This window comes from Squalius cephalus (assembly GCF_949319135.1).
Source record: "Squalius cephalus genome assembly, chromosome: 3".
NCBI classification, from domain to species: Eukaryota; Metazoa; Chordata; class Actinopteri; order Cypriniformes; family Leuciscidae; genus Squalius; species Squalius cephalus.
In genome coordinates this window covers 13,482,674-13,503,024 of record NC_137124.1, presented here as the reverse complement: position 1 = coordinate 13,503,024, position 20,351 = coordinate 13,482,674, and the positions used below count along the sequence as shown (strand labels likewise).

At 37.6% G+C, this 20,351-nt stretch overlaps 1 protein-coding gene across 5 annotated transcripts in view; it reads right to left on the bottom strand.

Annotated features, from left to right (window-relative positions):
- The window catches only part of LOC307155888 (A-kinase anchoring protein 13), a 77,987-nt gene extending 67,087 nt beyond the window's left edge, over positions 1–10,900 (bottom strand). For all 5 annotated transcript variants that reach the window (XM_079866879.1, XM_079866880.1, XM_079866881.1 and 2 more), the window contains exon 1: positions 10,820–10,900. The gene's annotated coding sequence lies outside the window, so the exon portion shown is untranslated. The remainder of the gene's footprint in view (positions 1–10,819) is intronic.
- Between the last annotated feature and the right edge of the window lie 9,451 nt (positions 10,901–20,351).

Genomic DNA, 20,351 nt, shown 5'->3' with positions numbered 1-20,351 from the left:
ACATTCTGTTGTAGATGAAAACGTGACTAGAGATGAACCAATCGACCGGACGGTCAGTCTCACGTGATGTCTTTCCAGTTCCGTGGCAGTCTGTTTTATTGCCAATGGTGCAGGCAATAACATCAGCTGCGTGTTCTCGCTCTCTTCTTTCTGACGACGAATTGACACGCACCCGCCTCCTCTCACTCACTCACTCATCTCATTCGCTCCGGTTAAATAGTGCTTGTAATTATATTGCGCATAAGTTTACTAATTCTCATAGATTTCGAGCTCACACCAAAAGCGCGCGCACCACTGATCTATGTAAGTAGCGCACACATAAAGCCGCCTCTCAAACAGCTTGTGAGTCGCGAGCACCAACATGAGTGGCTTACTGCACTTAAACGATCAAATACACACAAAATATGTCAAAATGCCCGTCTTGCATCCTGCAGAAGGGTTAAATTTTGACTTAGGAGAAAATAATTATTCAATTTGAAAATCTGGGAAAGCACATACACTACAAGTATAAATGATGCACAATATCCAATCCCAAAATCAGAGACTCGCTCATACAAATCACATCACAAGTTGTCAGAAAGCATTTGAGATGCTACTAGCTGGTGCAATCAGTCTCGGCTGATTGACCATTTGTCACTGGATCACCAATGGCCAATGTTAATACCAAGAGTAAACAGGGTAAAAGATCTGTATTGATAACAGAAAGAATCAATTCATGAGCAACCACTAGGTTCATGCACATTTCTTATGCATCTGATGTATGGTGTTTTTTGTGGTTAAATGCACTACTGTTCAAAATTTGGGGTTCATTAAGACTTTTTTTAAAGAAATTATACATTTAATTTAGCATGGATACATACATTAAATTAATCAAAACTGACAGGGAAGACATTTACATTACAAAAGATTTCTGACAATCCTTTCAAAAACATTTCAAAGAATTTTCAAGCCTAAACTTTTGAATAGTAGTGTAACTGGCCTTGTACTGCACATAATAATAAAGTTAAATCCCAAGCTTGAGCACTAGATAATTACTGAGAAAAGCCAGTGCACGTTTCACCCTCGAGTGAGGGACTTGATCGCGTGATGATCAATGAGGACCCTGCAATTAATGTCTTTAAGGCCTTTTCGATTTACAAGCGACTGCAAAATGACAAATTATAATAATTTGATCTAACCTAATAATCAGGGCAGCTTATCTGAATTATGAGATAACTATCATGTGTCAAGACTCTAAATGGAGGCCACAGGAAAATTATGGGGCCTTTGATTTTTGCATAACCCTCAAAGTGATCAGCATTGTGCAATTTTCTTCTGGACTTTTGTGGGGCAAATAAAGCACAGGCAATGTTTAAAACAGGCAATAACGTGTCCAGGTACTGGCCTTGGTGTAGAAATAATCAGGGCTGCATTAGTGCCTCAGGTGTGAAGATTAGCGGAAGTCTAAAATATGGCTGAAGTAGCAGCTGCTTTTGTTTTGCTGACACAAAATAAAGCATATTTCTGTTTTACATGTCTTTTTTAAACAAAGCAGAGAAATTATGTAATTTCATACAAGAGACCACACTATACATGTATGAGACTCCAAAAAGAATTCTAGATAGTTGGATGAATAGAAATGATTATAAACAGTGGATAGTGGATTCTGATATAACAGTGGTTCTCAGTTGCTGGGTTAAATCCCAAAAATAGGTTTGACCAGCATAGGATTGTAGACAACTGGGAAAATAATGCTACATGCAAATAATTGAATACAACAAAATAGAGATTCTGCTATACAATTTATACCATATTATACACATTGCAGATTTTGAAAAACTCACTTCAAGCAGCACGGCCACTGGCTATTAATAAAGCAATAATCCCAAAGAAGCCATGGTTAACAGTGAATTTGTAACAGCTAAGTGGCACTGTAAGGCATGGTGAAGTACGGTAAAGTACTGTATTTGTAGTGATGAACTAAAAATATTTTTTATAACGAAAGCATGAAACCAAAATTACAATTTTCATTTAGCCGAAAAACAAACCAAAAGTAAAGTAAAACATATTTATGTATTGATTAAATTTGTGTAATTGAACTCAGTATGCTGGCCATGCTGTCGATAAATTAAAGCAGTTGTGGTAAAGTTTTTTGGAAACAAGACACCTCTCAACATGTCTGTTGAACGAATTTTAGTGTTTTCGCCATGTCCTAATACCGTAACAATTCTGAACTGTAAAAAGCCTTCACGTGCTTGTAGAACTTGAAATTACTTTTATCCACGTTTAAGTAAATTTTCTGAGAGATATGATGGCCGTTGTACCAACTTACCACTGCGGATTTAAGGTATGTTTGACTTGAAGCGGAGCTGTGCAGACCGATCGGTGTATGACATCTAAGTCTACGTTCAGACTGTTAGTGCAAATCCGACTGTTGTGCCTATCGGATTGAAATCCGTTCAGATTAGCAAGTATGAACAGCAACACACAAAAAAAATAAACCACACTAAATGTTTCGAGCTACATTCATTTGTGGTTTGAAATCCTATTCCAATCGCATTTCTGGAAATCCGTTTAAGTCTGACTGCTCTGATCGGATTTCTTGTGGTTTATGTGACTTTCTCATGTCACATTAAACATAAACGTCAGACATTGTTATAGGAAACATGCTGAAAGTCGCTTCAGAAACGAGGTTGTGTTGTTGCAAAGTGCCGGACAAGCAGAAAATGTCAATTAAAAGGATGCATGTTTTGAGACAGAACGTAATAAAGCCACATACCAGCCTCTTACGTTTCTGCCACTGCCTAATCCAGCATGGCGGCTACACATTGTCATGTTGGAAATAAGACAACATCTGTATTGCAAACCCTCTATGTTGTGGTTGTTGGTGTTGTTGTTTTTAGCGGATACCTACCAATGCAACATCATTGCCATAAAAACCATTGCAGATATTCCAAAAAACAAAAGAGCGGCACGGGACACACAAAACAGATCTGAACAGTTGCGATACACAATGTGGACATTCAAATCAAATTTTAGATCAGACTCCATCTGGATATACAAATAATCAAAATTTGTGACAGTGATGTGAAATAATGCTAAAAGTACAGCAATACCGAATTGAAAGCATACAGAGCTTTATTTACGGTAATTAGGCTACAACATGCTGTGAACGCAGCATCATATCATATATTGCTACTTTAGCATTATTTTTGGTCAGAGTGAAGTGCGTCCACACTGATGACGTTTACCTGTTGTAGCTTATCCACATTGTGTACATGAAATAGATGCTTAAAGTGCATCAGCTAAGCGCTAATTAAGCATCACTGTTCTGACCAACGATTTCGGCCTTCCAAAATGTTTTTTTGCCGTTTCAGATGACTATTTTTAGTTGCTGAAATTTCAGTGCATCACTATGCATTTGTAAAGTGTTGTGATATTGCATACAGTTACCATGATATTAAAATATTGGCCATACGGCCCAGAGTGTGAATAGCCAAATAAAAAGGCTTAGAATGGGTAGGATATAACTTTGTGGGTTTTAGGCATTATTTGGAATGATAAAACTAAGGATGCACTGAAACATACACCATATGACTAAGTTCAATGCGATCCCTTGCCAATGCAATTTTGAAAACTGCACAACATCAGGTAAATACCACTGTTTGTTGTGGTGTGACAGTGTTCAAGCACATGGAACAGCAGCACTCAATCGTGCCTTGATACTGGTGTCCCTTACTGACACCTGATCATGACGATACTGTCGGGAAAGGCAGAGCATCCTATTAGAAAAGACTTGGCAAGATCAGTCTTTATACACATTGAAATAAATATAGCTTAGCTAAATAAAAAGAAAAATATCAAAGATTTGTCAATCTCATTAGAACAATATTATGTCAACAACAAACCTATGTCACGAATGCAAAAGTATAAAATGTCCTTCCGGGTGTGGAAACTGAGTGTTATTAAATGTCATTTGAAACATAAATCTTTTTTTATTACTCTGACCTGAAAAGACCACACCTTCTGATCAATGCACGTTTTGAAGTGGTTCCTGATGTACTGCAGTTCAAAAGAATGACGATGATCCTCCGAATTTGTGACTGTTTATAGTCTATATAATTCTCCAGAGAGCCGCATTAGTAATGCTTGAGTGAGTGAGCCTTTATGTGTGTGTTTTGGGGGAGGGTCACAGCTGAAAGGTGTGGAGGTGGAGCTTGATGTTTAACTACTTGCTTTGTTTGAATCTCCATAGCAACAATGACTGACACTTCAAAGCGTGAGGGCCACCATTCTATCCAAAACCATACTATCCAAGAGTTACGACGGGGAAACCGCAGCACATTTATCTCTAAAATATCAATCTATCTAACCACTGAAAACTCTCTGTTTGAATCAGATCTCTACCTGCCAAGACAAGTACCACTATTATTCCTCATACACTTACTGTTCAAAAGTTTGGGATCAGTATGTTTTTTTTAAAGGGTTAGTTCCCCCAACAATGAAAATTCTCCCATTATTTACTTACCCTCAAGTCGATGAAAGTTCATAAAGAGATCATAAAACTAATCTATATGAATTGAGTGGTTTAGTCCACATTTTCTGAAGAGACTCGATTGCTTTATATGATGAACAGATTTAATTTAGGCATTTATGCACGTATAAACATTGATCAGCAAACATAAACAGAAGCTCTGAACCTGCTTGAAGCGCAAGAATGAACCTCATTGGTTCTTGCTGAAGCTCAAACGTGCTGCGTAAGGCGGCGTTCACATATCGCGCCTAAAAACGCATAGAAAACGCTAGGCGCGCCGCGTTCTCCTTTTTCCAAAGTGCTCGGGTGGTTGCGCTCCGGAAGCGTCTGTCGTTGCTAAGCAACCATCAGCTGCGCTCTCCGATACAGCAAGGAAATTTCAGCAATGGATTTCCACCACAGAAAATCCCTGGACTGCAATGATGAGCTGCTCCTCCATTTTTCTGCTGAGGAGAAAAGGTAAGGAAGCTGATTGGTTGGTTCTTGTCACGTGACCTGCGGTGCACTTGCGGCATTCTGAAAAGTTGACATGTTTTTATCTCGATGCGGCGCGGACGCGCTTGGAAAAAACGAGCGCGTCGCACCGCGACCGCGTCGCTTCCATTATGAGCGCGCATACCGCGCGCCTACATTTGAAATAACGAACTTGCGCGCGCAAAAGACGCGATATGTGAACAGGCCCTAACACGAGAATGAACCACATTGGTTCTTGCTGAAGCTCAAACGTGCTGCGTAACACGAGAATGAACCTCATTGGTTCTTGCTGAAGCTCAAACGTGCTGCGTAACACGAGAATGAACCTCATTGGTTCTTGCTGAAGATCAAATGTGCTGCGTAACACATGAGAATGAACCTGATTGGTTCTTGCTGAAGATCAAACGTGCTGCGTAACACGAGAATGAACCTGATTGGTTCTTGCTGAAGATCAAACGTGCTGCGAAACACAAGAATGAACCTCATTGGTTCTTGCTGAAGCTCAAATGTGCTGCGAAACATGAGAATGAACCTCATTGGTTCTTGTTGAAGATCAAACGTGCTGCGTAACACATGAGAATGAACCTGATTGGTTCTTGTTGAAGATCAAACGTGCTGCGTAACACGAGAATGAACCTGATTGGTTCTTGCTGAAGATCAAACGTGCTGCGAAACACAAGAATGAACCTCATTGGTTCTTGCTGAAGATCAAACGTGCTGCGAAACACATGAGAATGAACCTGATTGGTTCTTGTTGAAGATCAAACGTGCTGCGTAACACGAGAATGAACCTGATTGGTTCTTGCTGAAGATCAAACGTGCTGCGAAACACAAGAATGAACCTCATTGGTTCTTGCTGAAGATCAAACGTGCTGCGAAACACAAGAATGAACCTCATTGGTTCTTGTTGAAGATCAAACGTGCTGCGTAACACATGAGAATGAACCTCATTGGTTCTTGTTGAAGATCAAACGTGCTGCGTAACACATGAGAATGAACCTGATTGGTTCTTGTTGAAGATCAAACGTGCTGCGTAACACGAGAATGAACCTGATTGGTTCTTGCTGAAGATCAAACGTGCTGCGAAACACAAGAATGAACCTCATTGGTTCTTGTTGAAGATCAAACGTGCTGCGTAACACATGAGAATGAACCTGATTGGTTCTTGTTGAAGATCAAACGTGCTGCGTAACACGAGAATGAACCTGATTGGTTCTTGCTGAAGATCAAACGTGCTGCGAAACACAAGAATGAACCTCATTGGTTCTTGCTGAAGATCAAACGTGCTGCGAAACACAAGAATGAACCTCATTGGTTCTTGTTGAAGATCAAACGTGCTGCGTAACACATGAGAATGAACCTCATTGGTTCTTGTTGAAGATCAAACGTGCTGCGAAACACGAGAATGAACCTCATTGGTTCTTGTTGAAGATCAAACGTGCTGCGAAACACAAGAATGAACCTCATTGGTTCTTGTTGAAGATCAAACGTGCTGCGAAACACATGAGAATGAACCTCATTGGTTCTTGCTGAAGATCAAACGTGCTGCGTAACACATGAGAATGAACCTCATTGGTTCTTGTTGAAGATCAAACGTGCTGCGAAACACGAGAATGAACCTCATTGGTTCTTGCTGAAGATCAAACGTGCTGCGAAACACAAGAATGAACCTCATTGGTTCTTGTTGAAGATCAAACGTGCTGCGAAACACAAGAATGAACCTCATTGGTTCTTGTTGAAGATCAAACGTGCTGCGAAACACAAGAATGAACCTCATTGGTTCTTGTTGAAGATCAAACGTGCTGCGAAACACGAGAATGAACCTCATTGGTTCTTGCTGAAGATCAAACGTGCTGCGAAACACAAGAATGAACCTCATTGGTTCTTGCTGAAGATCAAACGTGCTGCGAAACACAAGAATGAACCTCATTGGTTCTTGTTGAAGATCAAACGTGCTGCGAAACACAAGAATGAACCTCATTGGTTCTTGCTGAAGATCAAACGTGCTGCGTAACACATGAGAATGAACCTCATTGGTTCTTGCTGAAGATCAAACGTGCTGCGAAACACATGAGAATGAACCTCATTGGTTCTTGCTGAAGATCAAACGTGCTGCGAAACACAAGAATGAACCTCATTGGTTCTTGTTGAAGATCAAACGTGCTGCGAAACACAAGAATGAACCTCATTGGTTCTTGCTGAAGATCAAACGTGCTGCGAAACACAAGAATGAACCTCATTGGTTCTTGTTGAAGATCAAACGTGCTGCGTAACACATGAGAATGAACCTCATTGGTTCTTGCTGAAGATCAAACGTGCTGCGAAACACAAGAATGAACCTCATTGGTTCTTGTTGAAGATCAAACGTGCTGCGAAACACGAGAATGAACCTCATTGGTTCTTGCTGAAGATCAAACGTGCTGCGAAACACAAGAATGAACCTCATTGGTTCTTGCTGAAGATCAAACGTGCTGCGAAACACAAGAATGAACCTCATTGGTTCTTGTTGAAGATCAAACGTGCTGCGTAACACATGAGAATGAACCTCATTGGTTCTTGTTGAAGATCAAACGTGCTGCGAAACACAAGAATGAACCTGATTGGTTCTTGTTGAAGATCAAACGTGCTGCGAAACACGAGAATGAACCTCATTGGTTCTTGCTGAAGATCAAACGTGCTGCGAAACACAAGAATGAACCTCATTGGTTCTTGCTGAAGATCAAACGTGCTGCGTAACACATGAGAATGAACCTCATTGGTTCTTGCTGAAGATCAAACGTGCTGCGAAACACAAGAATGAACCTCATTGGTTCTTGCTGAAGATCAAACGTGCTGCGAAACACAAGAATGAACCTCATTGGTTCTTGCTGAAGATCAAACGTGCTGCGAAACACAAGAATGAACCTCATTGGTTCTTGCTGAAGATCAAACGTGCTGCGAAACACAAGAATGAACCTCATTGGTTCTTGCTGAAGATCAAACGTGCTGCGAAACACAAGAATGAACCTCATTGGTTCTTGCTGAAGATCAAACGTGCTGCGAAACACGAGAATGAACCTCACTGGTTCTTGCTGAAGCTCAAACGTGCTGCGAAACATGAGAATGAACCTCACTGGTTCTTGCACATCAAGCAAACATGCTTGAGCTTCAGTTTTCCACAACTGATGTGTGAGTTGATGAATGTTTATATGTGAATAAAAGCTTAAATTCAATCGGTTCATCATATAAAGTGATCATGTCTCTTCAGAAAATTTTAACTAAACTGCTCAATTCATATGGATTAGTCAATGAACTTTTTAAAGCGCCAAAGTGGTAGTTGCATAGCTGTCAATGGAGGGACAGAAAGCTTTCAGATTTCATCAAAAAGATCTTCATTTGTGTTCCAAAGATGAACGAAAGTCTTACAGGTTTGGAAGGACATGAGGGTGAGTAAATGATGACAGAAATATAAATTTTGGGTGAACTAACCCTTTAAGAAAATGTATAATTTCATTCAGCAATGATGCATCAGATTGATCAAAAGTGACCGTTGTGTTACATTTTTATTTTAAAAAATGCTGTTCTTTCGAACTTTCAATTAAACAAAGAATCTCAAGTGTTTCTTGAGCACCAAATCAGCATATTTGAATGATTTCTGAAAGTTCATGCGACACTGAATCCTGGAGTAATGATGCCGATGAAAAAAAGTTTTGCTATCAGAGGAATAAATTTCCTTTTATAATAGAATCAAGTAGAAAACAGTTATTTTATATTGTAATAATATTCCACAAATGTTACAGTATTTAAAAAAAAAACTGCATTGGTGAGCATGGAATAACAAAATTAAAATGTCTAAATGACCCCAAACTTTTGAAAGTATAGTTCTAGCCTGTTGGCTCCCTCCTATAGGTAACACTTTGCACTTCATCTGACATATGACAGTATGACGTAACTTTAAAGATCAGTTAAAAACCTAAAACATTTAAACTACAGAAAAAAAACAAATCTAAAACTGTGTCTACTGCCAGTCACACAGCTCAATTTGCTCTTTCATTGGCTCAGAACTCATGCCACAGGTTTTTAATACATAGGCTATATTTTATAGGATTTTCTCCTTTAGTTCCTCACATTTTAACAAACTCCTTGGAAGACATCTTACCTCAGGTCTTGAGAACTAAACGCTGAATCCAGCGGAGCTCATAGATCCATTATTTCAGAATATTAGGTGAATCAAACGTACCAAAAAGCACACCTGAATCTTCATGCATCTCAGTGCATGGCAGGTTAGGTCACAGCGCTGATTACTGCGAGCTAAATGCGGCTTTGTGTTTGGCAGCAGATAAGAGGCGTGTGATGTCATGGGTGGGGGAGGATGAGGAGGCTGTGGCTCAGGTGTCTGTTTCCAAGAGCACTTGAGTAACAGAGGCCACTGCTCTTCGCGGTGCCGTCTGATGCCTGTCTGGTTAATGTTCTCCTACCTGATGCTCTCAAAACCTGCTGTTATTGCGATTTGTTCCTCCTGCTTTACTCCCTGAGGGAAAGGTCACCCTTTTTATGGGTCAGTATTTACCTGTATTGCCTTACTGATGTCACAAAGAGGGAAACATGCCAAGAAACAATAAAAAGAACAAACACAACTAACTGATACAAATGATCAATTGGCCAATCCACTAGAGATTGAGAAACTACAATTATCTTTAAGGAGAAGGTTTAATGTTGTGGATTAGTTGTATCATATGACTTGAATTTAACATGTTAAGTTAAAATTAAAGCAATTATTTTCTAATACATGAGCTAAATAAATAAAGAATCTAAATAGATAATAGTACTTTAAATGGGGAGATATTTTGTGTTGCACTGAAAGCTTCTAACAAGGATTTAAAAATGGCAAAGATGAACTTAGTATATTAGTAGTTCAACCAAAAATGAAAAATAACCCATAATTTAAATGAAGGGACAGAAATATCGTCCTTTTTGTTTGGAAGTTGAATGACATTTCATAGGTTTGACATGAGGGTGAGTAGCCTACATGATGAACGAATTTACATATTTGGGTGATTATACCTTATAAATACAGTAAGCTGAGACTTAGATCAAACTAACTCTTTATCGCGAATCATATCGTTAACATCAACGATAAATCGTGGCATTTTAGGCCTATACATCGCGATGTATCGATATAATGATGAATCGTTACATTCCTATTTATAAAAAAAAAAAAAAAAATGGTACGCTACCATTCACTCTCAATTATAACGCTATTTTTTAATAGAACTCCGATTGATTTTGGCTGAAATAATAAAGTCATATACACATAGGATGCTTGGGGGTGAGTAAATTATGGGATAATATTCATTTTTGGGTGAACCCTTAAAATTCTGAAGTAAGGCATAAAACACTCAGTGGATATAGTCAAATAAATAAGCAAAGAAGCTAACTGACTAACTTCCTTCAAATTTAAGCCTAAGTTTTAGATATTGCTGTTATTAAAGAGCATTAAAAACTAAATTTAGACAAAAATAAGAATAAAACAGAAAGAAAAACTGATTCAATCTGTAGGGGTAAATTGCTGATTGGGAGACTTCTTGCCGTGATGTGTTTAAATACTATGGTCGGTTTGTGCACCTGTTGACTTTCTAACGAAATTAAGTCAAATTGTATTTCCTTATATTAAATAAGCCGCGCCTTAACCATGAGAATATAAACCCTGTTTTGTTGTTTGACGTGTTAATAGCACGTCCATAATATTACACGTCAGGTGTATCCATAAAGGACAACTAAACAAGCTGTCAAGCACATTCACACACACACGCCTCTATATTTCTCCAAGTACACATGAAATAAACCACTTACCTCTAACTAAACACGTCTACCGCCGTAGTTTCCCTTATGGACGCACGAGGATACAAACTACAAATAAACTGGAAACAGGTCAGAAGAAATCTGTGTTTCATTATACTCTTTGAGGAAACATATTAACCGTGATCTTTAACCAGTGGGAGGTAAATGTTGATGACCAAAAACTTTCCTATCCGTTTTTTTTTTCTTCTTCTTCTTCCAGGTGGTGGCCCAGAAACCCGAATCTACCATTGGGACGCATTGAAATCTTAGGGTCGTTTTTTTCCTTACTACTTGTGTTTGTTCACTAACAGTTTAATCATTTATATCTGCTATTTATAAGGAATAGTACCTGACAATCAAACAGAAATCCGTTGCAGTAATCTTTATAGAATTGTCATTAAATAACACATTATTCTGTAATCACAAACGAATATGATTGGTCCATCTTGACCAGCGCTGAAAAAATGATCAGGTATCAGGTGACATCAATGTCTATGGACTGCATCGAAACGGGTGTGGATAGTAATTTATACATGAGTAATGAGACTAAGATACATTTATACTAATTGAATTGAAAATACATAGTAAATAATTTAAATAGAAAAATTAGTATTTAGACCTATCGTACCTTGACCAATCAAAGACAACCTCCGGGCCGTCTAAGCCACGCCCTTCTAAGTTCTTCGTGTGAATAAAACCAAATATCAGTTTGATGTGCATCTCTACTAGAGACATTTCAGTAGTTTGATTTCTAATGCAGGATAAATTAAGACTATATTACTGATCATACTTTTTTGTTTAAGGATGTTAAAACTGAATATTTTCAATAAGATTTCTCATCTGCTGGTGTTTTATAGTTTGTTGTGCCACCCCCTATCGGTAAGTAAATAGACTGCATTCCAAAAACTCGAGATGATTTCATTTTAAAGGGATAGTTCAGCCAAAAAGGAAAATTCTGTCATCAAATACTCGCCCTCAAATAGTTCCAAACCTGTACGAGTTTCTTTCTTCTGTTGAACACAAAAAAAATTTTTTTTTTTTTTTTTCTTTTTTTGGTAACCAGCCAGTTGTAGGTAGCTAGGGGAAAATACTATGGAAGTCAATGGCTAACATTACCGTCAACTGTCTGTCAACAGTCAACTGTCTACCAAGTACAATCTTTAAAAATATCTTCTTTTGTGTTCAAAAGAATAAAGAAACTCATACAAGTTTGGAACAATTTGAGGGTGAGCAAATGATGACAGAATTAAAAAAATTTGGGTGAACTATCCCTTTAAGCTATAAGAGAGAAACAGTCGATCATATTGACAAAACAAATAGTGTTATAACGAATATGCTTCTAATTATTTAAGCATTCTGTTAACGTTAATAATGTTCCCCATTAAACTATTTTGAATGAAATTTGAGGTTTTTTTTATTTATTAATTAATTGTATTATTATTTTTTAAATGCATTTTAGGGCTACCATAATTAATGTGTGCACTTAAGATAGGCAAATTTTTTATTTAATTTAATATTAATTTTGTTTTGTTTTTACATTCACATTCACTAGATTTATTCCATTGTCCTTTATAAAGACATTGATGCTATTATTTTATATTTTTTATTATTCTCATAATTTGTTCTTTTTAACATATTTTTCATAACATAAAAGTATTAATCTCACATACATTGCCACCTTAATTAAAAGTTTAAAATAAATCCAAATAATATTTTAACCATTTGTTTTAGTAAAATGACAATGTAAAAGCCAAATATTTAATTTTGGAAACAACTTTATTTTATAATTTAATATTTTCCTCATGCTGCATGGATTTATACACAATAAAATATAAAGCTGCCTTTGTATTTATTAACAGGGTTGTATTTGGGGGGTCTTTAGCATCAAAAAGTTTATCAAAGCATCCAAAATATCCATCCAGCTCTTCTTTGCACTGGAACAATGACAGTCTAACAACAAGCCAGTCCAGATGAAAAAGTTTAGTGTGATACATATGACACTATTAACCCTTTGAAAACAAATAATATTTCCGAAACACATCATTTGCATATGTATTGTGAAGCGCTGCTTGTGTGTGTTGTGAATGGAAGTTCAAGGGTCTCTGAATAATGAGCTTCATGATCCCCAGTGAACTGTCTCAGTGTATTCAGAAAGTCCCGGGCCGCCATTCTCTCCCCCCAGCAGAGTTCTGCTGTTAGATAAATAAGGAAATAGTGAAAGAAAAGACTCTTCTCTCTGTGTCACGCTGAGTTGCACTTCAACGCATTCGCGATAGCAGCCAGAGTAGGGGAAAACGTGAAGTGAATTTCAATATGCCGTCTGCAATCCGTCGTTCCCAGTTGGACACCAATGAAGAGAGATGGGAAACAAGCTTGACACAATGAAGTACATTGGCAGTTTTGTTCCGTCACAAAAGCTGTTTTGTACGTTGAAGGGCTTGCGGTGACAGGGTGGGCTGTCAGCTATGTCAAAGTTGATTCATGCTTAGTTGGGGAAGTTTTATGGTGGTCAAGGAAATTGTTGTGTTTTCCTCTTCTGAAGATTTTAAAATCAATTCTTGGTTATAGATAAAGGCCTGGTTTCACAGACAGGAGGAGTAGGCCTTCATGGATTTTTAGCTTTTATAAACGTTAATTAGAAAAGAAAAAAAAACATCACTGGTGTGCATCTTGAGACAAAACAATTGCACTATAATATTTGATCAGCTTTCAGTTCAGACAGCTCAAACATGCATTTTAGTCTGGGACTAGGTTTAAGCCTAATTAATTTACTAATAAATGTATATATTTATTTATTTTATTGGGGTCTGTAAGTTTCTTATACTCACCAAGGCTGCATTTATTACAGTAAAAACAGTAATACTGTGAAATATTATTACATTTTTAAAAATCTATTTGAATGAATATCTTTTAAAATGTATTTTGTTCCTGAATTTTCAGCATCATTACTCCAGTCTTCAGTGTCACATGATCCGTCAGAAATCATTCTAATATGCTGATTTGGGGCTCAAGAATATATATATATATATATATATATATATATATATATATATATATATATACTGTATATTTTAAATTATTGTTATAGCTGATATATTAATTTTGGGGGGGGGGGGGAATGAGATGTGTAGGTTGTATAATGCACAATGTTCAATAAATAGAAAGATAATAATCCATTCCTTATAGTTGCTATTGTTCTTCCTCAAATAAACACTAGATGGCGACTTTATCTTTCAGAGTAGATTTAAGGATCAAGTCAATTTCACAAAGCTTTAAGAATTTTCCTGTCAGTGGCATTTCAATGCATCATAACTGCGAATGTTTATCATTATGCAAGCATTATCTTAAGAAATCAAATACTTGGGTTTATCAGGTAGGCTACTTATTAGACCTACGCATTGAGAGGCTTTCGTGTCTGTCAGTCAGGTGACTGAAACTGCAGTCACGCTCCAATCAGCTTTGAAGGTTTTGATAGGGTCAGTTTGGTTGTGTGTGCTTCACCGTGACCGTCTTTCCTTCCCACCTCCATTCCCTTAATAATATGTGGGATTACGCTAGCAGACTTCTGGCCTTTGGAAAACAAGATCGACAGAACAAGACTGACTGAGTTTATCTGACACCAACACAAAGGGTCGCTCTGTCATTCAGTGGAAGATATGTTTCCTAATTCCTGACATAATTTAGATACAGTTGACCCCTATTATATATATATGTATGTGTATGCTTATGTGTGTGTGTGTGTTGTTGTTATTGTTAATTACAAAATGACACACAATCCAAGAAGATTATTTAAATTCATTACTGTTTTCCAAGATTTTAATCAGGATTTTTAGAGGAAATACCTGAGATTCATAAGTTAATTTACAAAGTTATACGACGGTACAGGCCTACATAAGTATTTGGTCAAATGTAGCTAGCGAACAGTTGGCTAATGCAGTTTCTTTGCCCCAAAATGGCAGCCTTATATTCAATGGCACAAAAACAAAACAGCATTTTAGTAAAACTATATGTACTGATTGGTTAAGACAGGACATTGATTAAAAGTGGTCTGCCATCCGACAAGGTAGTCGTGTTAAAACCAAGGATTTGTGGAGGTGAAGCTGGTTTTTGCCCACTAGGGAAGTTTAGATGAATTAGTGGGAGGGGAAAGTAAAGAGGCGGAGCGAGTGGAGAAAACACAGGGAATATATGTGATCTAAAAATAGCCAATGGTTCTGTTGGGGTGGAGCTAATCCTCTTTGCAGCAGAATTACTGGCTGTGGGATTAGGCAGCTTTACTGTGTGCAAGACATCTACCCACTATAATACTGTCCCATAGCAGGCCGTACAAACTAACTCCGTGCGTAGCCGGAAACGAGCATTTTACTTCAGCTAGTTAAGCCGTAATGTGTCGTTGAGGTCAGTTTGAGAAGGAAATGTCAGCGTCCTTCTGTGTGTCCTGAAAGAACATATTGACTATTCTTATTTTTTATGGAATATTGAGGTATTTATTATAAATCTGTGCACATCATTATTATTATTTTTAAATTCATGTGCCTTCATAATCTTTAACCCAAAATAACGTCCCCCTCCCACTTGCAACATGATATTTACTGGCGCGAGGGCGGGAAAACCTGTCACTCACACGAGATCGACCAATAGCAAACCACAACCATCCAATCAATTCCTGATGGATAAAATCATGTCCCGCCCAACATTTTTTGTTGTTGTTCGAAAAGCGTTTCACTCGGATATACATCACAATGGGGAAGAAAAGACTATCGCAACTTCTGTTTAATGCTGACTTTACAAAAAGAGTTTTGAAAGATATTGCACTTTGGGGGAAGCAAACATTTCAGGCCGTGAAGGCTAAAATCTGGCAATTTAATTGCAATAAATTGAACTTTATCTAAGTAAAAACTAATTGAAGAGGGTCATCTTTTCTCATTCAATAATAACTTCTCAGTGATTATTTTAGCACAGTGGCATAAGCATGTCTAAGTAAAATCATTATGCATTGTAATAGTATTTGGTCTATTGTTGCAGCATGTGTTCATTAAACTGGATGTGGACTCTACCATTTGGTCTGGCAGCATCAAGCGTAGGGAGATTCCATCTGGATGAGCCGGAGGCGCTGATCATGAGGTCGACCCATAATCCCCTGGTCTGCCCATCAGACTCCTGTTAAGGTGACATGTAGGGCTTGCCTTCTGAAACTCTGCCAGGATTTTCCTTTGGATTTTTTAGTCATTTATATCGAACGGCATAATACATACAAGGAAAAATAATTCTGGTAAGTCAATTTTATTTCATTTCATTTAAACGTTAAGGTATTTTAAAACTGCTTTTAAATTATACTTGAAAGAGGATTGCATTTGGTGAATGCTTTACATTCAACTTTAAATGTCTGTAGTCCTACAAAAAAATGACAGATCACAATATTTGACTTTGCCCGTTTCGATTTTCACAATTGTGAAATGATAACCATAAACAGAGATTGGATTTACACTTTGAAAGTGCTAGTATTTTGCAGATCTATAAAGCTGATGAAAAAGTTCCACCCTACATCATGACATGTCGCCTTTCGTTATGTACAACAGATTGTTTATTGACTTTTAGCCATTGACATTTTAGGTCCTATGTGTCCACCAATGAGGTTATAATCATAAAATGACAACAGCTCTAAAAAGAATAAAACTACTGAAAAAAATATATATTTCCCCTTACATTTTGCTTTAAAAGAAACTGAAGTCTTCTATACCATTATATATTATAACATTTTGTAATTTTCTTCTAAAAAAGAAATATGATCCAAATGTAAGGCTTTAGAGTGATTTTTAGTAAGCATACATGTATCTAGAAAATAAGGAAAAATAAGTAAACATGAAATATTATTCACCTGTTGTTTTAAAAAAATATTTAATTAACATCAATGGCAAATAATGACCACAAATAATTAAAATGTCCAAACATATCCAAATTATTATATAGAAAGCATGTTGATACAGAAATAAAGGTGCATAATTGTCATTGTCCAGAGGCTTCTCTGTAGTTTTACAGGTGACATGCGTGCCCTTCAGACTTGCCCTCCATTAGCTGGCGTCTCCTCCCAGTGACATCACTAAAGACCCGCCCACACCATGTGCACATTCAGCCATATATAGATATATCGCCTGAAGCAGAGGATGTCACCAATGAATTTAAGTGTGAAGATTCTCTATAAACACCTAATTATTGCTTTCATTTAGCTTTCGGACGTCAGATCATAATCTACAACTCTAGTGCTGGTTCGTACTTTAAATGAAATGTGAAGTTTTTGTATTATTAGTAGTAGTTTTAGATGCAGAATAGCATGTCAGAGTGTAGGAAACTGTTGTCACTGCTTACTTTCATGTCATCTATTCATAATCATTTCAATAATGCACCAGGACATGTGTATATATATCTGTGCATGCGCATACCAGTTTTATATGCACATTAAAACAATAGAACATGCATGTAAAAGGATGAATATCATGATCTGTTCCCTGCAGATTTAATGCATTTGCTAGAACATTTGTTTTAGCTTATTTGGTCACAGTACATGTCTGAAGTTACGTAATGCCCATCTGGGACCGTCAGATCACGATGACCAGGCCGAGACGGGATACTCAGTGAATGTAAATGGATTCACTCAGTAATCTCTTTTCAACTGCTTTTAATGTTTTCGCAAGGGACCATTGTCAGTGTTAAGGGATGCACGGGTTGTATTTTCTTTATTAATAAAAGCATACATTTTCTTTGCAAACATTTTAATTTGTACAATTTTTACATTTTCTTTGTACAATTAACTGATTTGCTCGTTATTGTTCTTTATTATTGATTGCTCTTGTTTATTATACTCCTAGCATTTGATTATTTCATCAAGAAGAGGGTGTTCATCACCCTCCAAATTTAATCTGGCCTTCTGGGAATGAATAAAATTCGTCTGGTTTTAAGCTGGATTAAATCATAGCTCTCACTTGGAAAGCAGGAGAAAATATGGCACATGTCCGGGCACAAGAAAAGCATTCCGTCTTTATAGTATATACATATTTTGCACAGTCTCACATTTTGGTCCACTGCTAAACAGACACACACACAGGAACATGTGTGCATGGTCATTAAAGGGATATTTCACCGCTGGAAAGATGAATGTGTATTTAAATTGGGTCATTTATGTAGTAGAAATGTGAAATTATTTTAGAAGTTGGTGCCTGGAAAGCCCGGAAAATGTATTTTTGGCTCATGTGGATGAGAGACAACAACTCCCAGAATGCACTTGCTTCGCTGCCCTACGAGGCCACTCCCAAGCCACGCCTACCGGTTACAAAGGGCAGTATCGGAAGAAATGATGCAACTAGGCTACTAGTTGACTCGAAACTGAAAAGATGCCGTTTTATCGTGAGATCCACCTATGGGCGGGTTGAAAACATGCAGAACTAGCTCCTACTACTGGCTGTAGTCTCTCGCCTCTGGCCAAAAAAGCATCCGATGACGCAAAATGACGATTTTTGTGTCATCTGAGGTTTTTTTCCAGACACACAATACAGAAATCTCTCATCTCAAGGGGACATGAGGGAGGGAAGTTTGGTCATGAGGGACATGAGGGAGGGAAGCACAGTCATTCGAAAATACTACCGGGTTTCCGTGAAGTATCCCTTTAAAGCTGCCTAATTTTAAAGGGATACTCCACTTTAAAATGAAAATTGTGTCATCATATACTCACCCTCATGTTGTTTCAAACCTGTATGAATTTCTTTCTTCTGCTGAACAGAAAGGAAGATATTTAGAAGAATGTCAGTAACCAGACAGTTTCTGGTACCATTGACTTCCATAGTATATTTTTTTTCCTACTATGGAAGTCAATGGTACCAGAAACTGTCTGGTTACTGACATTCTTCTAAATATCTTCCTTTATGTTCAGCAGAAGAAAGAAATTCATACAGGTTTGAAACAACATGAGGGTGAGTATATGATGACAGAATTTTCATTTTAAAGTGGAGTATCCCTTTAATATTCATAATATCAGTATATAACATGCTCAAATACATTACTGTTCTATATAAAATACTTCGATTTGCATGCAGTGAGCAGGATGTTGTGCGTCTGGTGTGGTCAGATCAAATGCCTTGGGCTGGATAAGTAGGGGCTTATAATGAGGTCTAGTCTTGACCAGTATTATCATCTTGTATTACACGCTCTAATGGCAGCAGGAGACAAGAGGAAGTTACAGTTGTTTGTAAACATCTCATTTATAGCTCCTCTTAACAAAAAAAAGTTATTGACAGCGCATAGCCTACACATCAATATATGTTTGCTAAAGTGGCACCAAAAAGTATTTGGACACTCAAGTCAATGTTTGACAACCACAGAGTGGCCAATTTCTTGTTTTCATTTTGAACAGTAAGCAATTCACTGTTTCTGATAAACTTTTAATAAAACACAATTTTTGTATGACGTATTCTTTATTTGTCCCTTGAGTACATTTATTTTACTCCTCTATGTTATGTGATCATATTGCATTTATTTTAATGCTTCATTGAAAATACGATAGCCTAACTAGGCTACTGTATATTGAGCTTAGTCGGGGGTAGACGTCATATTTATTTTTCATGAATGGAAGCGAGGCTGTAAGGGATCGACGTGCAGTTTGTTCAGTGGTTTGTGAACTGAGAACCGATAGATAGCTTACTTATTTAGGACCAGTCACCTTTTTTAAAGTACCTTGGGCGAAAAATGCTCTGCTCCGTTAACAGTTCTCGCACGTGCATTCGGAGTGCACTTTTAGGGAAGGTTCACATAGACGCTACACGCTACAACAGACCCAAGACGCGAGCGCAATGGTTAAAGACGCCCGTCTAGCGAGTGTTTACATTGAAAAACAATTGAAAAGTAGCATAGTGTAATGGAAAAAAACATCCTGTTAGAACGGCCCCATACTTCACTTCTGAATCAACAGCACGAAAGTAACAATGTGAATAGTGAAGTCCAATTACAGAATGAATGACTCAAATGAGCTGATTCAACGAAGTCCAAAACGAATGACTAATGAGTCGGTTCTTTTCAGTGAATCAAACATAGGCTACAGAGCGACCAGTGTGCGATTCTCAACCAAACAGCGCAACCAGTGCAGTGCAACTTTCAAACGAATGACTGAGTCGGTTCTTTCAGTAAATCAAACATATGGTATACAGCACCACCAGTGGTGTAGTGCAATTCCCAAATGAATGACTGTGGCTGCATCCGAAAAAAGTTACTTATTTTGAATAAGTAATTACTTTACCACCACTAAAAAAGTACTTTCTGTAGCCTATAGTAAGTGTGTGTAGTCTGAATGCAATTTGGACGTACTACATTTGCCATGTTGTCATTATCATGTGACCTACCAGTGTCAGTTGTGTCACTTCACTGTCATCCTCTCCCGTGACCTCATTGGATAGTGAAGTGGCCATCGTATGCACACTTTATAATCTCGCCTGAAGAAGTAGGTCATCAGGGTACTTTTTGCCTACTCTTTTATGAGTACTGTGAATTCAGACATACT